This window comes from Leopardus geoffroyi, chromosome D3 (assembly GCF_018350155.1).
Source record: "Leopardus geoffroyi isolate Oge1 chromosome D3, O.geoffroyi_Oge1_pat1.0, whole genome shotgun sequence".
NCBI classification, from domain to species: Eukaryota; Metazoa; Chordata; class Mammalia; order Carnivora; family Felidae; genus Leopardus; species Leopardus geoffroyi.
Genome location: NC_059339.1, coordinates 6,745,758 through 6,767,379, shown reverse-complemented (window position 1 = coordinate 6,767,379; position 21,622 = coordinate 6,745,758). Strand labels below are relative to the sequence as shown.

The 21,622-nt window shown below is 54.7% G+C and overlaps 1 protein-coding gene across 15 annotated transcripts in view; it reads right to left on the bottom strand.

Annotated features, from left to right (window-relative positions):
• The window catches only part of PITPNM2 (phosphatidylinositol transfer protein membrane associated 2), a 145,321-nt gene that overhangs the window by 56,349 nt on the left and 67,350 nt on the right, over positions 1-21,622 (bottom strand). The gene's annotated exons all lie outside the window — the stretch shown is intronic.

Sequence of the window (21,622 nt, the reverse complement as noted above, 5' to 3'; positions counted from 1 at the left end):
GCCCCTCCCCCGTTCATGCTCTGTCTCTCTCTGTCCCAAAAATAAATAAATAAACGTTGAAAAAAAATTTTTTTTTTAAATAAAATAAAATTTTTCACTTTGGGGGCATCTGGGTGGCTCAGTTGGTTAAGCGTCGGACTTGGCTCAGGTCACGATCTCACAGCTTGTGGGTTCAAGCCACACATCAGGCTCTGTGCTACCAGCTCAGAGCCTAGAGCCTGCTTCGGATTCTGTGTCTCCCTCTCTCTCTCTCTCTGCCCCTTTCCTGCTTGGGTTCTCTCTCTCTCTCTCTCTCTCTCTCAAAAATGAATAAACAGTTTTTAAAAAATAATAAAATTTTCGCTTTGACTCTCATCTAACCTAAGAGTTACTCCGTTTTTTGTACCTAATGTGTATCTCTTGAAGATTTTTCTTGTCAATTCACATGCAGTCGTAAGGAATAATACAGAGAGATTGCTCGCACACTATCCAGTTTCTCCTAATGGTAACATTTTACAAGACTATAATAGCACAGGCAGGATACTGACACTGATAAGATCTATAGATTTTAATCACAGTTCCCCAGTTTTCCTTGTACTTATTTGTGTGTGTGTGTGTGTGTGTGTGTGTGTGTGTGTGTGTGTGTATTAAGCTCTACACAACTTCATCATCTGGGTGCATCTATGTAGACATCTTAGAGACTTTCAAAGCTCAACATTGTTACTTTATATGTGTCATTTTTTCACTCATAATAGCATCAGTTTTTATTTACTGTATTTGAAGCTACATTGTTAAGTACAGAAAGTCCACATCTTTTCACTTTAACTTCCAGTGGAATATTCTTTTTGTCAGCTGAAGCAATTCCTCTATCCCTAAAATATTTTCATTTTACTTCTCTTTTCATCTGATATTAAATTGCTCATTTGCTTCCTTTGCTCTGTTTGTTAGGGATTTCTTTCCTCATCCTTTTATTTTCTTCTTAAATGGTTTCTTTCTTTTTTCAGTCTCATTCAAAAAAAATTTTTAGCTTATTCTGAGAGACTGTCTCTGTTCACAATTATTGTGCTTAGTGATATTTGATATTGTGTTTAGTGATATTGTGCTTAGTGATTGTGCTTAGTGATATTAGTGTGCTTAGTGATATTGTGCTTAGTGCTTAGTGTGCTTAGTGATATTTGATGTGCTTAGTGACTAATTCTTGCCATTTTCTATTTATTATATTTATCTCCTTTCTTCTTTGCTCCTTATTGGATTCGTTTTGTTTTGTTAGATATATCTTTTTTTCTACTACACTAGATTTTTTGTGTTGGTTTTCATTTTTCTAGAGCAGGGTCAGCAAACTTTTTCCATTTAAGGGCCATACAGTAATTATTTTAGGCTTTGTGGGCCAGAGAGTCTATGCTGTAACTACTCAGCTCTGCCACTATAGCAGGAAAGCAACCACAGAAAATACACTAACAACTGGGTGTGGCTGTGTTCCAATAAACCTTTATTTACACAAACAGAGCGTGGGCCAGATCCCAGGGATACTCTTTAATATATATTTTTTTAAATTTTCTTAATGTTTATTTACTTTTGAGAGAGAGACAGACAGACAGAGCATGAGCATGGGAGGGGGAGAGAGAGAGGGAGACACAGAATCTGAGGCTGACTCCAGGCTCTGAGCTGTCAGCACAGAGCCCAACATGGGGCTCGAACCCATGAACTGTGAGATCATGACCTGAGCTGAAGTCAGAGGCTCAACCAACTGAGCCACCCAGGAGCCCCTAAATATTTAAAGTTAAACACGTGATTCTCTAGAGTGCCCAGATTTAATAAAGGTCCACCTTTCCTTCCCCAACAAGAGAGAAAACTTGACAGTTGTATTCATTCTACGTCCGCATTTACCCACCAAACCGGGTAGGTCACCTGAGGACCCTTCACATGTCACATGTCCTCACATGTCACACATCTAGGCTTGGCACATACCTAGAATCCTCTCTACCTCCTGGGTACAATTTGGCCATTGTTTTCTTTCTCGGCCTCATTCTGTTTTCACTCTATCCTTTGCTGACTCATCATGGTTTCTGATACACTAAAGGCATCTCTTTGCCCACCTGGATATTTAATAATATTTGTTCCATCACACAGAGGATTTGGAGGAGGAAGAGAAGGCTGAAATGTTGCCCTCAATCTGCAAACTGTGATCTTGCCTCTGCTTAAAATGCAGGCATCCTGGGGCGCCTGCGTGGCTCAGTCAGTTGGGCTTCTGACTTTGGCTCAGGTCATGATCTCACTGCTCATGGATTCGAGCCCCGCTTCAGGCTCTGTGCTGACAGTTCACAGCTCAGAGCCTGAAGCCTGCTTTGGATTCTGTCTCCAGCTCTCTGCCCCTCCCCTGCTCATGCACATGTGTTCTCTCTCTCTCTCTCTCAAATAGAAATAAACATTAAAAATTTTTTAATGCTGGCACCTTTATTTAAGCCTGGGGTCAAAGAGAACAGGAGCTGGCCCTCCCCTGGTGGCAAAGGCAGGGAGGTGTCAACAGCCCCGTCCTCTCCATGCAGGAGCCAGTCTGGGACAACGGAGCTGGCACACAGGCCTCAGCGGAGCTGAGCACGAACACAAGTCCTGGCAGCCTCGGATCCACAACCCTGGCGGCTGCTGAGGCCGACTGCCCTGTCCTCTGCCCCGGTAACCCCCGCGCTGATGCGCGCATTCCCAGCAGGCCCCCCTTACGCCGGAGCTCGCTCGAACGGGACTTCTGTTATTCTCAACCAGGAAAGTCCTGACTAACAGCAGGATGGTGCATCCTCTTTTGACCTTCTGCAAGGTTATTCACCTGCTAAGTAAACCTTTCCTCCAAAAGGGCAGTAAGGTAAGTTTCACTCTACCCCAAGGTCAAAAATGATTGAGAATTCCAAATCAGCTAAGGCGTTTTTCTTTGTACAGCCATTCTGAAATCTCACAATCTACCTTCTGAGTCCGCGCAGGTCATGGGGAGGTGATCTGGTTGGGGGAAGGACGCAGCTGGCCGGGGTGGAGGGCAGACGTGGGGCAACACGAGGCCCCGTGTCCTGGACGTGCACTGACCTTTCCTCATGCGGAGACATTACCCGTGAGACACTTTCTGTGCGTCTGGGGAGCTGCTCTAGGCTTTTAACAAATCTGGGCCCACCTGCGTGGGGCCTGGAACTACCTCAAAGGTTTCTCCCCTCCCGGAGGTGATAACACCACCAGGTCGGCCGCCCAGCACGTACACAGCACCACATGGGCTTGGTGCTAAACACGTACAATAACTTGGTACTAAAATAAAACCCAGCTTGGTGACATCTTGACACAGCTTTGCAGGAACAGCAGGCTCCTGTGTACACAATGTCCCACTCTGCACGCCTGTTTGTAAATTAATCACACATCAGTAGCCTTTGCTCAGATTCACATGTCTCTGGACCACTCTGAGGGTAGCCCAGGCTGCCGGATCTTCTGACCCACTTAAAAACCAGACCCAGCCCTTCGACAGATCCTAGATGGAGGGTCTCCCTCTTGCCAGACTCCTGAGCCTCCGGGATCTTGCTTCCCTCCCGTGCAGAAGCAGACAGGGCAGGGGGAACCAGGGCCAGGGGCTCCCCTGGAGCCCTGTCTACAAAAGTGTCCGGGTCCACTGATACGATGATTTTAAGACAGATACGAACACACACGCTCGTGAGACGTCAGTGGAGGCAGTATGAAAGCAGGACCGAGAGAAATGGAGAGAAGCGAGTCCAAGAGGGGCAGCTTTTGTCATGTGCTCATGCCCCCACTGGCCACCATGTGGCCCTGGCCTCTCCCCGGGGCTCTTCCCTGCGGTGTTACCCTTACACCGCCTCTGCTCCCGGGGTCCTCTGGCTCCCAGAACACTGCCTGTTTTCAAGCCCCATCAGGCTTGAGTCAGCCCTGAGGGTCCCTGAGGGCTGAGTCCCTGAGTCCTGACCCCTGAGTCCTGACCCCTCAGGTCAGGGCCGTAGTGGAGCGTCAGCGGAAAGAGTCCTGAGTCCTCAGGGCCGTAGTGGAGCGTCAGCGGAAAGAACATCAGGCTGGGCTCAGCCACTTGTATGCGCCACATAACCCCGGCCTGCGTTTACTTGTCTGGGAAGGACAGCGAACACCGGAACTTTGTCAGGGCTCTTGGGCAGTGCTGGGTACCCGGGTGGAGGAGTGCAGGCTGACAGCTCATGTTCGCGTTGCTGGGGAGACAAACTCTCTGTGCCAGCTGCTCACCGTGATGGCTTCTCCTGGGCAGACGGAGGTAGGCCCCTCGCCCTGGGAGGTGCCCTCATGCCCATTCAGCTTCTCTACGCCAGCAGCTCCCACCAGTGCCAGGAGGCCCAGGACGTGCTGCTTCCTCCTTCTGTCAGACTCCCATCATGAAAGAAGTGAGCTGACCTGCCCCCCTTTTCCTGCAAGTCCTCTGGGTCGGCAGAGAAAGGCTCAGAGTCTTTCCACCCTCTCCCAATCCTGTGCGGGCACTGGACCTTGTCCCAGGCCCTCCTTGGCCTCGGGCCAGGGGTGGGGTAACCTCCCACCACCTAGGCCTTGAGATCTGGCTCCCTCCACATTCAGCCCAATTAGGGGGTCACACGCACTTGGTTGCTCCCCCAGGATTTCATTAAGAACAAGGACAACGACCAGAGAGTGGCGCGCGTGTTAAAGCTTCCCCTGCTGGGCTCTGTCTCTCGGGACTTCACTGCTCACGGAGCGGACTGCCCTTGGCCTCGAGCGGACGCCAGGCAGGTGCAGACTGCCACCGCTGCTGGCCTTGGGTAAGTCGGGGCGCTCTGAAGCATCAGACCCCAACGGCGGAAAGTTTGTTGTGAATCCTTGCCTCACGGGACATCAGGAAGACCAAAGGAAGGGATGCTCCTAGGAGCGGAAAGGGCACCGGTGGCCTCTCCAGTCTGCAACGGCTCAACAAGTGCCCTCAGCAGACCCCCTGTGAGGTCAGCGGTGGGCGGAAGGCAGGACCAGCAGTTTCGAAGGAGACTCTCCCCCTCCACGGGCTACGGGCCGACAGAGCTGACGCCGGGGCACCCCAGGGCCCATCGAGGCCGTGGGCACTGGCAGCGAGAGCTCAGACAGACGCGCCCAGCTAATCGCAGCCAGCCTCCTAGGCTCCCCCCAGCCCACACCCACCCCGAGCTGAGGAACAAGCCGCGGGAGGTGATGCGAGAGCAGGAAGGAAAGGAAGCAGAGCCGTCTGCTTGTCCCGAGTTATTAACTGGGGGAGGACGGCTGGGCAACGCGGTGGGCCCATGGGGAGGAGGGCTGGGCAACGCGGTGGGCCCAGGTGGGGAGCAGGCGTTGGGAAGGGACGCTGCGACCCTGTGGCTGCACAGACTCGAGGGATCGAGAGTTGGCAGCAGCTGGGCCATGAGCCCAGGGGCCGTCCTGTCAGGGCAGCAAAACCTAACCCAGCCTCATTAGCTGGCTTGCACTCTCCCAAGTGGTGAGGAACCAGAGTTTCTCGTTCCTTCCTTTTGGGCATTTTGCAAGAGTGAGGAAGCTGGAAGAGATCAGGCAGTTCAACCAAAGTCCCACAGGTGCTAAGGACCAGGCCAGCATGCATACCAGGTCCCCAAGCGCCACCATGCAGAACTGGAGACTCTTATTTGCCCCACCTGTTGTCCCTATTCACCTCGGCCTTGGTTCAGGCCCCGTCAGCTCTCCTCGGGGGCAGGACAGCTGCCCAACCGGCCTTCCAGTCTGGGTTCCCCCAAATCCTCCAAACTGTCAGAATGTATCTGACCACATGTGACAGCTCCCTCCAGGGTCAGAGGACTTGATCCCAGATCATCCCCCGAGGCCCTTGGGCTCTGCCCACGGCCTTTCAGGTCCTCCCTCTCACTGGCCACCCCAACTCTCCAGCTCCATCTGCCCTTTTCACTGTTCCCTCTTGCACCCCTGCTCTGAAGCCCTCAAGGGCAGTGCTCACATCTTCTACCCGGTCCCCAGCGTCTGGCGCACGGCGGGAGATCCCTCACTGTTGCGTAAAGCAAAGCGTTTGCGGAGATTCACACTTGCTGTTCCTTCTGTCGAAAAAGCCCTTCCCCACCTGGTCTACGTGGCAAAGCCCCAAAGTGTCCTGTAAGACTTTGCCTGGCCAGCTCACGCTCAGTGAGCCCTCCTAGACCACTCCAGGAGAAGCCGGGTGCCCAGAGTCCCCCATAGCACCTCACCTTCTGTTCTCACCCCATTCCCACCATCTGTGCCCAACTGCAAGGCCCAAGGGCAGTGCCCATGTCTGGTTCATTACCGTCTTCAGTGCTGAGCACACCACAAGGCACCCCGCAGAACTCTACAAAAACCTGGCAAGCGGGGGTCGGAGAGAAGGGTGGCCAGGGTGCATGGCAGGGCACGAAGAGCCCGGGTGTTTCCGAACAGTCAGACAGGGGGCGCTCAGAGGCTTTCGGTCATTTCTCCCTGGGATCTTCCAGGGAGTAGTCAGGTGGGGGGTGAGTCGATGAGCCACCTGCCCAGCGGTTCAGCTTTCACCCTCTTACGTGGGGGGCACTGAGCCACTTTAGAGGGTCTACAAGACCGAGTGGTGGGCACAGAGGAGGCCAGGAGGGAATCTGCCCGGGGCCTCCGACGTGACCTGCAGCTTCTGGAGCTCAGTCTGTGCTCTCTGTTGTTGGGGCTACTATGCGAGCCTCACAGCCCTACACAGAACCAATGCCCCACAAGGACGGAAGAACTGCTTCTCCAGCAGGTCCAGCCTACAGCTGACTAATCTGTTCAGAGAGTCTGTCTGAACCTCCCGCTTGGACCAGAGCCACAGCCAGGCTGGACACGGGACCGGCTTGCAGGCCACAGAGCACAAAGTACAGGGTGAGCTTAGGGATGGTGGGGGGCGGGGGGGGGGGGCAAAGCAGAACTAAAGTCAGGCCAGAAGGGACGCCTGGGTGGCTCCATTGGTTGAGCTTCTGACTCTTGATTTAGGCTCAGATTATGATCTCACGGTTCATGAGTTTGAGCCCCACGTCGGGCTCTGTGCTGACAGCATGGAGCCTCCTTGGGATTTTCTCTCTCTCCTCTCTCTGTGTCCCTCCCCTGCTCGTGTGTGCTCTCTCTCAAAATAAGTAAACATTTAAAAAAAAAAAAAGCCGGGGCGCCTGGGTGGCTCCATTGGTTGAGTGTCCGACTTCAGCTCAGGTCGTGATCTCACTGTCCATGGGTTCGAGCCCCGCATCGGACTCTGCTGACAGCTCAGAGCCTGGAGCCTGTTTCAGATTCTGTGTCCCCCTCTCTCTCCGCCCCTCCCCCGTTCATGCTCTGTCTGTCTCAAAAATAAATAAACATTAAAAAAAAAAAAGCCCCTGGCATTTGATGTATGTGTGATTCCAGTGATATGATAATGTTGAACCGGCAAATCTGTGGAGAAGGAAATCAGACCTGTGAATGCCAGGCACTGGGGGAGGGGAGATGGGGACTGCCTGCTGGTGGTTTTGGGGTTTCCTTTTGGGGTGATGAGAATGTTCTGGAACTAGACAGAGGTGGTGGGTGCACAACCACAATTTAATACATTGTGCATGTATTTAAATGCCACGGAACTGTTACCTTAACATGGCTAGTTTTATGTTACATGAATTATATCTCCAAAAAGATTTTTCTTTTTTTCAGAAAAAAAAAAAAGTCAGGCAAAACTCCAGCTAGTCAGTCTCCCTTCTTTGTCCCACAGGTCCTGGCAGCCACCCCTTCTTCAGTGAGCCAGCATCCCAGCCCCTTACGTGAACCATCAGGCCTGGAGGGCTCAGTATACCACTCCTAGGTGAGTTTTCTGAGTCAGTCTTGTCTTTTCACCAAAGATGCCTCACGTACTGTAAGAAAGGGGGAACTGACTGGGTCGCTCTCCTGCTTAAAGACCTTCAAGAATTCACCTTTCTTCACCAAAGAACACCTCGGCTCCCTATCCCAGCATCCGGTCTCGTGCACAAGCTGAAGATGGGACAACCCTGTGCATCGGGTCCCAGGCCAGTCTCGGTGCCTGCACTTGGTGTCATCATCTGGGTCCCCATCCCCCCAGGGACACCCTGCCCAGCGAGCTGAGCCCCAGCAAGACCTGCCTTGTTGAGAAAGCCATCCCTGGCCCACGGCCTCCTAGGCCACAGCTGCCCTTCCCCCCGCCACGCTCTCCACGCATGAAGCGGGTGTGTTACCGTACAAAATGTTACACGCCTGTGCCACTTTGACACCTTGCTACCCCACAAACTATGCGTTCTTGGAGGAACGGAGGCCACATGCCCTCGGCGGTGGACCTCAGGGCCTGCTGCCACTACAGGGCTGCCCAACTCCAGGGGGCGCTGTTCCCTTCCACAACAACACTGCCACCCACCGATCCCTCAGTGGCTCCTCGTCATAAACATACAAGCCTCCCCCAGACAAACAAACAGCTCTGTCGAAAACAAAGGCCAAAAAAAGCACAAGTACACCTCCAGGCAGATGTGTGGACACGGAGTGCAGACAGCACACGCACGGATAGAGGCTGGAGGCAGGGGCTGCAAGGCCAGCCCGGGGAACGTCTGGTGTGAGCTGAAAGCAGAGCCAAGAAAGGGTTCCAGAACAGGTATGGTGTTCTTTATAGGTGCCTGGCATGGGGCATGGGTCACAGACAGGATCACAGAACACAGAACCTGTAACCCAATCCTGTCATTGCACAGATGGGAAATTAAGGCCAGAGAAGGACAGGGAATTGATCTTTTCATCCATCCATTGAGGCATCTACCCATCCATCTACCCATGTATACAGCCATGTGTGAATGAGACCATGCATTCACTCACGCACGTATCCATCTATCCACATGTGCACCCATGTGCCCACCATGTACCCATGTATCCATCCATCCTGCATCACATACACATCCATCCCTCTCCTCCCTCTAGGGAGTGAGGGCAGAGACAGACCTGGAACCCAGAGTCCTGGCCTCTCAACCCAAAGCTCTCTACAGCGTGCCACAGTTGCCTTCTTTAAGTCCCGGCAGCTCTGAGAAACCTTCCAACCCAATAAGCGTTGGCAAGAAGGAAGCACTTTCTGGTGGGACTCCACAAACCGTAGGGCTCCTGCCAAGGTACAGACTACCCCAGGCACCCGCCCTAAGGCCAGTTCAGACAGCTCTGTAGATGAGAAAGCTACAGCCATCACAGGGTTCCTCTGATCTCACTGCACCATGGCTCTGCAGGGTGGGTGTGCCTGAGGCGGGGGCGGGGGAAGCATTCTGGGGGGCAAGAGGCTGAGCAAAGGCTCTGAGGCAGGCCTGACTCCATGGCAGGTGCTGAGGGATCCTTGGGTTGACACAGGATGATTGATGGGGTATGCACAGGAAAGAGCTCGCACACTGGAAAGCATGGACCCTTGGGGACTTCAGAGCCCGCCGAAGCTCCCAGATACAAGGGAGGCGCTGAAGGTTGTGGGGAGGTGCTCCCCGAGAACAGTGAGCAGATGGGGTTTAGGCAAAGCTTCACCATCTCTCTGAGCACCTGGGGCCTCGGTGAGTACTGACTGCAGAGAAGACCCAAGGGCAGGGGCAGATGCGTGTGATCAGCTGCCAGCTGCTGCGAACAGACAAGGTGGGGGTGGGGCGGCACAGGTGCTCTTACAACAGGGACTCTCTGAGAAGCAGGAATGACCGCGTAGGTGGGCGGTGGGTCCCGAGGGAGGCCCTGCAGCAGCAGAGGGGCTCCTGCTCCCTCCCCTGCCCCCTGCCAATGGAGGGGCCTGACTCGCATCTGCCTGCTCCCCTCCACATGCACCTGGGGCCCCACATGCTTCCTCCCTCCCCATTTCAACGGGCTTTGGCTGCAAATCCAGGGACACACGTTGCCACGTCCCTAGACACCGTCCCTAGACGCCCTCCCAGACAGGCAGTGAGGTAGAAGGACAGGTTGGCTGGAGCCCCAGTGCTTGCCCCTCTCACCCCTCTGTCCTGAGATGGGATGCTTGAACCTGAGCCTCCGCTTACTGTAAAGGAGCGTGGTGACACATCCAGTGAGGGGACGGATGTAAGTGTGGACAGCACCCGGCACCGTGCCTGGCAGTAAAGATGTATTCCATCACCCATGGCAATACCGAAAATATATAAGTGCTGGGCACTGCCGGTGGCCCAGGCTGTGGGGCTGGGTGGGGGGGGTCCTCCCTTCAGCTCCAGGAATCCCAGTGGGGCCGGGGGGGACACTGTGGGCGCCTGGGAGCAAGAGGCTATTTGCAGAAGGCTCACAGCAGAGGTCTTACCCTTGGGGCCGGATGTATTTAAGAATTCAGAACTCCCCGCATTTAGATGGATGATATTGCATATTTCAGCAGCATCCAATAACCAAATAAGTTGACATTTCTGCAGTGAAATACGTGAACTTAGAATACATGAAGGCTATAAATAGCCTCACTTGCACTATAAATAGCCTCACCTCGGTTCAGGCGGGATTTTGCTGCCAAATGAGTTATGAAAAAGTGCTTGGTTTTCCGAGCTTGCTGGATTCTGGAATTGAGGCTAAGGAATTGTGGGTCTGCATTTCAATGTCTCACTGGGGAAAACGAGTGTGCGTCAGCCCTGGTTCATCCCACAGCTGGTGCAGCCTAGATGATTGGGCGGGGGGGGGGGGGGGGAGGGAGGGAGTCACACACACACCCTGCCCCCAAAACTCACCAAGCCCTCCCTGATCCTGTGCAAGATCAATCACAAACCAAAAAACAACCTCATGCACACACATAAACACACACAGAAATGTGTATAAACATGGTCACACGAGCAAACAATGATGGAAGCCTTGCTCTGCAGATGGAACCCAGCCCTGGTGGAGCCTCCAGCGGCCACGGACACCTGCTTGGGCCAAGCCCTGCGATGTTGCTGAGCCACGCGTGTCTCTAGACCTGCACCCGGACGAGAGGAACAGGGCGGGAGCCTGGTGGTCGTGGGCTTCCTGCTCTCCGGCTTCCAGAGGGGCAGCGAGAGCTCCAGTCACGCTGGGATCTAGTCCCAGCATCGCCACATAGGAGCCAGCGGCCTTAGACGAGTGGCCTGGCCTCCTCACTGAGCTGCATTTCACCTGGCAAGTCTAAATAACTGGGCTTCACCAGCTTTTGTCGAGGCGCATGGAAGTGCCCCGAAGGGCCTGGGACACTGGGCGCTTGCCTGCCAAACGCTTGCTGACTATTCTGTGAAGTCGCTTCAATGTACAGTATAAAAAGAACAGGTTCAACGGAGCAGCTTTGCAGTTCCAGAAACGCAGCCATGTCCCAGGGCTCTCTTTTGAGGTAAGGCCTTTGTGGGTTTCTGTCCTACAGCAGGTTTTCCATGTGAACACAGACAGAACTTTCTGGCTGCTGTGGCTGCCAAGGGGATCCCCCAAGGGACTGGGCTCAGGGTCTGGAGAGAAAAGCCTGGAGCAGGGACAGGCTTACCCTGGAGGAGGGGGTAAGACATCAAAGAGCTTTGAAGCTCGAACAGCGTTCCTATCCCGGCTCCACCTTTCAGCTGGTCTTAGCAAGTTACTCGAAATCGCTGACCCTCAGTTCTTACGGTTATAAAACTAGCTCCGATGCCACGTACCTCCATCGGGTAGTCGAGGGGGATTCGACTCCGGGGCAGTGACAAGTGCCCAGCACGCAACGCCCAAGGAACGGCCTCGGCTGCGATGCCGCCCCCGCTGTGATGCGACACAGTATCGGAACAAGCCTGCTAATGGAGCGCTTCCCTCTGAACGGTATCCTCACATGCTCGAAACGGTAAGGGTTACAAGAAATCACTCATCAAGACTGTTCCTCCCAACCTTCCCACTGCCTGGCTGGGCCCTGGCCCCCACTCTCTCACTCACCCCATGATGACACCAGGCGGTTGTACAGGCCTTTCCCCCTCCAAACGAAGACTGAACCCGAGGGTGTGCCGGAAATTTCGTCAAGGTCATTGAGCAAGTCGGTCACAGGGAGGAAATGAGAATCCCTAATTCCAGGCCCCAGGCTACCCCAAATCCATCCCGGCCTTGAGGCACTGGGTTGGGGGGAGAAGAGCCACCTAAGGGGGCACAGCTGTGTGAAGCAGCATTCGGCGGCCTGGGCTGGGGGGGGGCGGGGCACAGGGCAGGGGAGCCCAGGGGGAGGGCACAAAGTAGAGGGGGTGTCTGGGTGCGGGCAATGGAGTCATCCTCCCCTGGCCCAAGACCATCATCGCACACAACCCACCACTTCCCCACCAGGCTGACTAGGTCAAAAACAAAACCAACCCAGCAACGGCCCTGTGTCAACAGGGTGGGAAGTGAGGCTCTGAACAGCCCCAGAACTGAACAGCAGGAACAGGGGAGGAGGGGGAGGCCGGGGGTGGTGGAGGCAAACACAGCCCTCCCACCCTGAGCAAAACAAAGGTGGCAGGAAACAAACAAAAACAAAACTAGTTGGAGGCAGCAAGATGCAGTGGGAGAGACTAGTTTTGGAACGAGATTGAAGTGAGTTCAAATTCAGGCCTCGTCTTCAAGGGTCAGGTGGGATCAAATGAGATAACACTGAGGCCCTGGGCACGCATGTGAAGGGTGATACCTGCTGGGGGCCCTGACTTGGCCAGTTATCCCTCGGGGTCACTTCAAGCCCCCTCTGCCGGGCAGGCCCCTCTAGCCTCCCGTCCTGCCCAAGACAGGTGCTCAGCAAACACCTGTGCACAGAATATACCAGGGAACAGGGCTGGCAGTACAGACAGCAGGACCAAGGATGGGGACAGCCATTTGGGGGGCATTTCCAAGGAGACTGGCACCTCGTGAGTAGCTAACACAAGTCACCACATGAGTCCCTTGTCTCAGATCACTGCCCTTCAGATGAGAGACAGGGGCTCAGAGAAGAGAAAAGACATGTCCAAGGTCAGCTGGCTGGTCAGAACTTTAGGAGGCCAGCAGCCTCCAGCAAGGGCTCTCAGCATGCTGTGCCCTGGTCTTTCTGGAGAAAATATGGGGGCTGATGGGGAGCAAAGGCAGCATAGCTCGGAGAGGAAGGTACAAGTAGGGAGGGCATTCTGGAATGATCATCTCTCCACTGGGGCCTGGGCCCAAGGACCTGAGTTAATTACAGATGAAGGGGGACCAGTGCATGTACTGGAGATGTGACTAGCCCAGTTTGAGCCCTGGCCCTATACTTTTCTCACTAGACCCTCAAAAAGCCCCCGGTTGGGGCACCTGGGTGGCTCAGTCGGTTAAGCTTCTGATTCTTGATTTTGGCTCAGGTCATGATCTCAGTTCAAGCCCCACACTGGGCTCTGAATTGACAGTGCACAGCCTGATTAGGATTCTCTCTCTCTCTCTCCCTCTCTCCCTCTCTCTCTGCCCCTCCCATGCTCTCTGTCTCTCAAAAAAAAAAAAAAAAAAAAAAAAAGCCCCAGAGTTGGAGTCACAATGGCCAAACCATGGAAGCAACCCAAGCATTCGTTGATCAATGAATGATGGACAAACCCATAAACAAATGTGGTCTATCCATACAGTGGAATGTTATTCATCGTTGAAAAAGAAGGAAATTCTGGGGCACCTGAGTGACTCAATTGGTTAAATGTCCAACTTCGGCTCAGGTCGTGATCTCGCATTTGGTGGGTTTGAGCCCCACGTCAGACTCTGTGCTGACAGCTCAGAGCCTGGAGCCTGCTTCCAATTCTGTGTCTCCCTCTCTGTCCCTCCCTGCTCATGCTCTGTCCATCTCTCTCTCTCTCTCTCTCTCTCTCAAGAAATGAATAAAACATTAAAATATATATATATTTTTAAAAATTTAAAAGTTTAAAAATAAAAGGAGGAGATTCTGACATCTGCTACAACACGGATGGACCCGGAGAACATTGTGCTGAGCCAAAGAAGCCAGTCAGGAAGGACAGATCCTGTATGATTCCACTCACACATACAAGGCACCCAGAAGAGTCGAATTCACAGGGACAGAAAGTAGGATGGGGTGCCAGGGGCTGGGGGAGTTAGTGTTCATGGGGACAGTGTGTCATTTGGAGAAAGAAAAGAGATCTGGAGATGGATGGTTTCAGTGCATCCAGTGTGAACATGCTTAATGCCACCAAACTGGATACTTAAACGAGGCTAAAATGGTAAATTCTGTTACATGTATTTTATCACAATTTTAAAAAAGGAAAGAAAAGGAAAGGAAAGGAAAGGAAAGGAAAGGAGAAAAAAAGCTCCAGAGTTGGGCATAGGGTCTCCTTTAAGGGTGATGAACATATTCTGGAACTAGACAGAGGGGGTATTTGCACAACATTGTGAATGTACTAAATGCTACTGAATTGTTCACTTTAAAAGAATTAATTGTAAATGAATCTTACTTCAATTAAAAAAAAAAACAACTTTGGGGCACCTGGGTGGCTCAGTCGGTTGAGCTTCCAACTTTGGCTCAGGTCATGATCTCATGGTCTGTGAGTTCGAGCCCCGCGTCGGGCTCTGTGCTGACAGCTCAGAGCCTGGAGCCTGCTTCGGATTCCGTGTCTCCCTCTCTCTCTGACCCTCCCCCATTCATGCTCTCTCTCTGTCTCAAAAATAAGTAAACATCAAAAACAAAAACAAAAACAAAAAACTTTAAAGGCCCTGGGTGTGAGACAGGCAGCTTCTGTGGACAGTCACCCTGGGAGAGGCTTCTGGGGCAAGGGGGTCAAGATCTGAGCCATAAGACAGAGAAAGGGGAGGGGAGACCCAGCTACAGAGGCCGAGGGCTCTGTAGGGGCAGAGAGAGGGGCCTGGGACTTCCAGAGGAGCTGATGGCCTGGATACTAGGGGCACCCCCCACCCCACCCCTGCCTTGCAAACCCACGAGCCAGCCTGGAGGGACGGTCTGGGGTCTGGGGTCCCTGAGCTCGTACTGTGGCTGTTGGATGGGGCCGTCGATCCCTGAGACAAGTGCAGGCTCAGAGCTCTTGGGGACAGGATAGCTCTGCAATGCCCACCCTGGGGGGCTGCTAAGACCACCTCCCAGGAGGGGATGCTCACCACCTGCAAGGTACCTCCAGGAAGTTCTTATGCTGTGCAGTCTGCCTCCTGGGGACTCAACCTAGGGTCCTGGTTGGCTTTTCAGAGCCACATTCTGCTTTTCTTCTCCAGGGTAGCTGCCCCCTCGGCCACCACCTCCTCTGCTCTGGGCTCTCTGATTCTATTAACAGAGGCAAAACTGCCTTGGCTGACAACAGAGCCTGAGGCTGCTAAAAGCCCCAGATCTGTTTGCTGGGACCAGCTGCCAGCCCATGGCTCCCCTGGCCGGCGCAGCAGACCTGCCCTTTACCTGGTGACATTCTGCCTGCTGAGTGAAAATTCATGTCCACCTGGGAACCTTGGAATGTGACCTTATATGGAAGCAGGGTCTTTGCAGATGTAATTAGCTAAGGACCTCAAGATGAGATCATCCTGGATTTAGGGTGGGCCCCAAATTCAATGACAAGGGTCCCTGGAGAAGAGAAGACACAGAGAGACACAGAGGGGCCAGCCACGGGCAGACAAAGGCAGAAATCAGAACGACACAGGGGCGCCTGGGTGGCTCTGTCGGTCGGGCATCCGACTCTTGGTTTCGGCTCAGGTCATGATGTCGTGATTTGTGAGTTCGAGCCCCACATTGCGCTGTGTGCTGTCATCGCAGAGCCCGCTTTGGATCCTCTGCCCCCCCTCCCCCGCCCCTCCCCGACTCGTGCTCTCTCTTTCTCTCTCAAAAATAAACATAAAAAAAAAAAAAAAGAAAAAGAAATCAGAGTGACACGGCCACCAGCCAAGAACAGGTGGGGCCTACAGAAGCGAGAAGGAGCAAGGGGGGATTCACCCCGAGAGCCTTCTGAGGGACATACACGGCCCTGCAGACAGCCTGACCTCCAGGACTATGAGACGTTCGTTTGCTCTAAGCCCCGTTTGCGGTCAGGTGTGATGGCAGCCCCGTGAAACAGTACTCTGGGTCTGTGGCATTGGCAAGCAGGATATGGCCCAAGCTGGGCACCCAGACTTAGCCAGTGTCCCCTTGCTCCGGGCGTCTGTGGGAGAAGAACCAATGGTGTCCTGGCCAGGAGACAACACCAGCACCCGCACAGGACTGGGCAAGCCTGTGACCAGGCCATCACCAGGGCTGCAGCCAATGAGCTCGGGGCACTTGAGGAGCCAGCGAGAAGTCCTCTTGCATTCACTATAAACACACTCAAGTGGCAGTGGCTGCTGGGTGTGGAGCCACCCAGCCTCCCCACGCTGGCACCTGGACAGCCTTTTCTAGGCCCCCGTGTCCGGTCAGGCTAGTCTAGCTCTGCCAGAGCCCCCAGGCACGCCAGCCCTGAGCAAGCAGCCGGAAGCACTCCCTGGGTGAGGTCCTAATCCAGGCACCACAGGTTTCTCTGATGAGAAATACTCGGCCCCTACTCTGACCTTTGACTCGGCATCTCCTCCCCATCTGGATTTCTGGGGGAACCTCTCACCGGGGGCAGGGAGGTGGGAAGCTGGCCAAGGCCTCTGAAAGCTTCAGGACTTGGCACCTGGGCTCCTGCAGGGCACAGGAGCTCAGATGATTCAGCATCTACAAACCCCTGGCAGGTGACGGTCCCGGCTCCGCGGATGCTACCATACCTGGGGGCAGGGTTAGGACCCTTGTAGCTCACAGGGCTCTGAGAAGCCAAGTCCAGCACTTCTCAAACTCAGGTACAGGGATGAGCCACTTCACAAATGTTCACTGAGCTTGTTCAAAACGCAGATGCCTGGTTCTCCCTCCCAGAATCAGAACCAAATCTGTATGACAGAACCTCTGCATGAGAGGGCCGGGGCCCTGCATTTTACACACGTTCTCCGCCGATATTGGGAAGACCACCGAGGGGACAACAAGTGGCCTGGCTCAACCAGTTCGTGAAGGAGGAGGGAGCAGACGTGGAACAGGCCTTGCTTCAGATCACACGGCAGAGCCAAGCCGGTTGGTGTCTCTCTGGGCCTGGGATCTGAGCCTCCCGTGCTCAAAGAGCTCTTCTCCCAGGTAAGGCTTCCCTGGGGGCTGGTCAGCTCCCCGGGGAACCCGGCGCTGACTTTCCTCTTGGCCCTTCTTACAAGGCAATGTCACCACCACAGGCTCGCCCTGGAGCTCAGGCCCTGTGGGTCACTCATGGTTGTCTCCCTAGGGCCTGGCCAGAGCAGGTGCCTGGCAAATATCGGTTAGGTAAGTGATCTGGAGTCCAAACTCTGGTCCAGAGCAGCTGTCTGACCTTGGGCATCTCCCTCCACCTCTCTGCCCCTCCGTGGAAAACAGTCTGGTCATCTGCCTTGACCATTTCACAAGGCCAATGTAAGATCCACCAACAAACCGGATGCAAAGCCAACCCAGGCATGAGCTCTGCACAGCAGTATTAACACAGCCAACAAGTTTTCGCGGACTAGAGATGAGCTGGAAGCCCAGGGCAGCCAGGCCAGCCAGGAGACGGAGACGCTATTGGTGGACGGGGCAGCAGAGAGTGCCCGGGGGCAGGCACATGCCCTGCAGTGAGACAGGCAGGCAGGTTCTAGAGGCTCTGCCACCCCCTCCTTAACACAGTCCACTGCTCTTGGGGGCATAAATCCTACCCTGGCCCCATGCCCTGTAGGGACTGGGCCCGGGCCCTGACAGCTATCGGGCTGCAGATGAGGTCACATCGAGTGGTGCTACCAAGGCCCTGGGGGCTGCAGGAGGACCCTGGCCCTCTGTGGGACTGTTTCCCAGCCACAGTGAAGGCTTGAGCTAGACCACGTCCAACGGCCTGAGGACCACGGGGGCAGTGGCTCTGTGCCTTTGGGGACCCGTCCCCCTCCCCCCGCCTCCCACTGGCAGGTGCACGCTGGTGCTCCTCCCTGAGCCCTCTCTTAGAGACAGGCTTCCTGGAGCGCCCAGGCAGGGCGGCTCAGAGGAATGTGACACTTGCCAGGCCAAGGCAGGAGCCCCTCCCCCTGGCCGCCACTCTTGGTCTCCATGACTGCCAAGCGGTCAGAGAGCACAGCCGCCCGTCAGACGGCACACTCTACTCCACTGGGCAGTGCCTCTTCCTCCAGCTGTGGGCACGGCTTCCACTTGGAGCCCTGCCTTCCAGATGACTTCACAGTGAGCAACCAGTCTTCAGCCTGGGCCACTGAGGGGGACACTCTCAAGGGCCCAGCACCCACCTGCCCCTTCATGCATCAGCCCAACCCGGGTTGACTGCGGGGCGAGAGCTGGGCCTGAGAAGGCTGTGACGCAGGCTAGCACTGCAAAGGAGGGGGCGTCACCATGTCCCCAGCACGGGCCCCCCACAGCTACAAGTGGGGAGCAGTGGGGCAGAGGCCAGTGTCAGGGGGAGGAAGGTGGACTTTGTCCCGCCTCAGTCTCCCCATCTGCCTAGACTGACCTGGAATCCCAGCATGCCGCATGCTGCCTGGGAAGGCAGAGGGCTAGGTGGTGATTCAGGCATAAATTCTGGCCCTGGCTCTCCTTGTGGGTCCAGGGGAGACCCCTCCTCGGTGCCATGGCCACAAGCAGCTCCAGCTGGGCCACCCCCCTGTGCCTTGGTTTCCCCATCAGCAACCCTGCTGTGCCATGTGCGCTCAGGCAGCTGGCAGAGCACAGGCTTCCTCTTCCAGGCCACGGGCAGCGTAGTGACCACACCTCCCGACAGCAGGTCCCCCCGGCTGCGACACAGCACCGGCCTTCCAAACGTTTGGAAGCACGAAAGGCAGCAGCTGACCAGGCCCTGATCCTAAGAGGACGGGCTTTGATCCGGAGTGGTCCTTTGAGACCAATCCATTTGTAAGTCGTGCACTGGAGGAGAGCCCTGTAAAACGGTCACCCCGGCATCTCACTCCTGCGGGTGAGGCAGGCACAGTCTCATATTCTCACCCAGCACCTCTGTTCTGCACTCAGGGAAGCTAAGGTTCCCGGGATTAGCACCTTCTGTGGGTCACAGAGCCGGGACCCAGGCTCCTTACCCTTCCTGCCATCCCAGGTCAGCGCCTACCTCCCAGTCTCCCCATCCCAGGAGTCCAGAGGCTTAGGGAAGGCCTTCAGCCATGCAGTTAAGCAGGGGCCCAGCAGGCAAGTGACACCAGGCAGCAAGAGTGTTTTAAAATTAACTGTCCCCCCGGTTCCCCGTCTGCGCAGCCTGCCGCAGCCCTGACAAAGCCACAGGCTGTGATAATGGTGTGCCCACGCCTAGAAAGCTGTGAAGTGCTTCACAAGGGCACAGGGCGACAGGCCAAGGGAGGGCGCCCGCACGGAACAAAGTGCTCCCCTCACACCGTCCCTTCTGTCCTTCCCAGGCTCCCGAGGGCACCTGCCATTAACCCTGTTGTACAGACGAGGGAGAAGCTCAGAGAGGCCAGGGGAATTCTCCAAGGTCTCACACCCAGGCTGATGGCAGAATAGGGGATTAGGACAAGGTCTTCTGACTTGCTTTCACCCTTTGATCCCCGCCCCTCCCTTCCCCCCACAACCGCCCAGTGCCGGGTGTTCACCTAAGAGACAGGACAGAAATGGCCCAACTGCCCAACTCCCCAGCGCTCCTCCGGGCTGCCGCCTCTGTCCTTCCTGCTACCCTCTGGGCTGGGCTGCTTTCAGAGAGGTGATGGGGACCTGGTGAGGAAACCTCCTCTTGCTAGGGCAACAAGGTGGGGAAACCGCGGCACACACTGGGCAGCTGCTGCTAGGCTGGGCTGGACTGAACAGAGCACATCAGGCACCCGGTTCATCCACTCCCACTAAGCTGGGCTCTGGCAGGGAGACAGCAGAGGCGGCGTGGGGAGGTTGCATGGGGCGGGGGCGGGACTAGAGGTCTAGGACTCCCTCCCCAGAGCTGCCTCAAGGACGGGAGGGTGGCCATTTACTGCAGGGGGCTCTCAGGAGTCCAGGCGATGGCAGCCACAAGGCTGACATAGCTGGTGCATTTGCACCCCATCAAGAAACCATCAAAAAACACAAACAATTTCCTCCTGGCCTCAGGCAGTCAGCAGAGAAAGCATCCCAGCCTGGTGCCCCTTCAGGGAGCCCAGGGAGGGAGGTGGGGAGCAGCCTGACCTCACGGGCCCTTGTGCCCAGGGGAGTTGCCTCTAGAGAGTCTGCTGGTGGCCTAAAAGGTCTCACCCCCATGGCTCCCTCTCCCCTGGCCGGCCATCCCCCGTGGCGGGGGGAGGTGGGGCGCTAACCCACGGTTTAACCATATGGCTTCCTGTGGGGTCCCAGAGGTACAAACCCTCCTCTGTTATGTCACTATTCCGTCCACCTTTGGGGAAAAGCCCTCAAACTGCCTAAGTTTTTTTTTTCTTTCACATAATTTTTAACTCACAGAAAAGTTGCAAAAATAATGGAAGAACTTTCACGTACCCTCCGCCCAGCACCACTGTCAAAACCATGTGCTTTACCATTTGAGAGCTATCGGCACATCTGTATGCATACGATCTCTCGGCGTAACTGATGTGCATACGGTCTGTTCTGAAAGGTCAGAGAGTAAAGTGCCTGAAAGTCTAAGTGCACGATCACCATCCCACCCCTGTCCCGCATACCGATTCATGGGGTTCACTGCCAGGCACCCTCACACCTCCCTTGTGCTAAGAGAGGTGATGGGGACCTGGTGAGGAGGTGTGTGAAGGAGGAGGAAACGGAGGCTTGGTCTCCTGATATACAATATGCCCCTCCTACGACATCGACCCACCCACACCTAAGTTCTCAGCATAAAGCAGACAGACCCCGTTCTGCAGACTGTCCTCCCGACGACGTGACGATGCCAGAATAATTTTTAAAAGAAAGCAGAATTGGGCACCTGGCTGGCTGAGTCGGTTAAGTGTCTGACTCTTGATTCAGCTCAGGTCATGATCTCATGGTTCGTGAGTTGAGCCCCATGTCAGGCTCTGTGCTGACAGTGCAGAGCCTGCTTGTGATTCTCTCTCTCCCTCTCTCTCTCTGCCCCTCCCCCTGCTCACGAGCACGCTCTCTCTCTCTCTGTCTCTCTCTCTGTCTCAAAATAAATAAATGAACATTAAAAAAATTAAAAAAAAAAGCAGAATAAAGGGGGTCTGGACTAGGCAATATGAAAGTTCTTGCAGTGCGGCATTAACTCTTGAGTTCTGGGCAGGAATGGGGGGCTGGGGAGGTGGGCAGTGAGGACCTCACCACTCAGGCCCTGGGACATCGCCTCCTTCAGGGCCTGCTCTCTGCTTCTTTCCTTTTGCTTTAATGCCTCAGACAACTGGGATGGATGAACTCCTCCTCATCCCAGAGCCTGGTGGCCTGGGGCCCAATGAATGAATGAGTGAATGGATGGAATCTGAGCTCTGACTTCCCTGGGTCGGTTACTCAACCCCTCTGAGACTCAGTTTGCTCATATGTAAAATGGGACCACACCAAGCACTTCTCAAGTTAACTTAGATGGGATTTGTGAAGGTGCCTGCAGTCAGAGTCTGCTGAGATTGTGCCCTGAGACACGAACCAGAGAATGAGAAGCAAAGCTAAGGAAGCCTAACTATGAGCACTATAGACAGCATATACACGTGTGCACACACAGCCTTGCTCAGCACATCTGAAGCTTAGCAGTCTCTGATGACTCCCCTTCCTTTTGGCTTTAGACACCCAGAGGCTCAGGATGGAAAGCTGGCAACCGGGGCTTTCCCTGCAGACACAAACGTGCCGGGCTCTGTAATACTTCTGACAACACAGCCCAGAGGGCATGGAAAAGAG